The sequence below is a fragment of the Dermacentor albipictus genome, unplaced genomic scaffold (assembly GCF_038994185.2).
Source record: "Dermacentor albipictus isolate Rhodes 1998 colony unplaced genomic scaffold, USDA_Dalb.pri_finalv2 scaffold_15, whole genome shotgun sequence".
Lineage (NCBI taxonomy): Eukaryota > Metazoa > Arthropoda > Arachnida > Ixodida > Ixodidae > Dermacentor > Dermacentor albipictus.
In genome coordinates, this window is record NW_027225569.1 from 6577778 (window position 1) to 6579241 (window position 1464).

At 48.0% G+C, this 1464-nt stretch overlaps 1 non-coding gene across 1 annotated transcript; it reads left to right on the forward strand.

Moving 5' to 3' along the window:
• Window positions 1-800: 800 nt before the first annotated feature.
• Window positions 801-872, forward strand: TRNAG-UCC (transfer RNA glycine (anticodon UCC)). The gene has a single exon. It is a non-coding gene; the product is annotated as a tRNA-Gly (tRNA).
• The last annotated feature ends 592 nt before the right edge of the window (window positions 873-1464 follow it).

Sequence of the window (1464 nt, forward strand, 5' to 3'; positions counted from 1 at the left end):
AGGGATTCTACGATAGGCCGAAGTGCAGCGCCAGGCTTGTGGTCTTTGGGCAGGACGTAGATTGTATGGGCTGATCCGTTCGGGCGGAGCAAGCAGTGGTACAGAGACCCACGTGGTGCGCAGCATTTACATGAGACCTATGAGACTTTCTGCGGCGACTGAAAAGGTGGCACGTGCGTGAGTCTGCCGTGGATATTCGTCTTCACTGAAGCACACGCTTTCTTGGAGGTTGATTATGGCGCTCAGTCAGGGATTTTTTTATATCGCTTTTCAATATGATGCCTTCCTCCTTTGCCAGGTATATTACCTTGCCTCTCGTCTTCCGTTCAAGATTTTGTATATATGAGCTGTGTGCGCAATGCGAATATTTGTTGGCAGTTAACGTTTCCTCCATTTCTTTCTGTATGTCCTCAGTTTTGTGCAGTTACTCTCTTTTCATGCAAGCTGCGAATGCTGTTCCACGTTACTACGATGGGAGCAAAAACTAAACATTGTTGGCGCTCGAGCTAGCCCGCGCAAGCGGAGAGCTTGTATGCAAGGACCATCGCTTATTTCATTGTCCAGCTGCCCACTCTCTTGGGAGAACAAAATGCAATGGACAGAAGAGTCGCAATACATGCAGCCCACCTTGAAACAACACGTCTTTCTGAAGAATCGCTGTGTCGACGTTTCGGAAAAACAGGTCTCTATGGCGCTGACCTACTTGCCGTTTCACTCGCCTTCAGCGAAGGGCTCCTCGCACCGTGGCTCTAAATATATCCCACCTATATAAGTCCTCGCCGTGATACGAAGCATCGGCGGCGTCGGTGGTATAGTGGTTAGCATAGCTGCCTTCCAAGCAGTTGACCCGGGTTCGATTCCCGGCCGACGCAGTATCTTTTTTTTTAAAGCCTGGTATCTTCTATGCTTTAATAAATTATGGGGTTTTACGTGCCAAAACCACTTTCTGGTTATGCGGCACGCCGTAGTAGGTGACTCCGAAAATTTCAACCACCTGGAGTTCTTTAACGTGCACCTTAATCTGAGTAGCACGGCTGTTTTCGCATTTCGCCCCCATCGAAATGTAGCTGCCGTGGCCGGGATTCGATCCCGTGACCTCGTGCTCAGCAGCTTAACACCGTAGCCATTGAGCAACCACGGCGGGTTTCTATGCTTTATTCTTTTCGTGAAAGTTAAGCAGCATCACTATGCGTAGAAATCACCGGGGTTACATATCGGCAGCGTGTGGGCATGTTGCCGTTGTTCAATGTCTGGTGTCACAGTACTGTAATATTACGTGGTCAAAACAATCAATTAAATTCGCTGGATTGACTTCCCAAAACCATGATCATATTATGAGGCACACCGTAGTGGGGAACTACTGTTTACGTTTTACAATTGCTAAATGAACAGCTTTCCGTGACTCTATTAATCACCCAGTCTTCTCATACTGCGCACTATCTCGCTCTCGAGGTATGCAGTAAA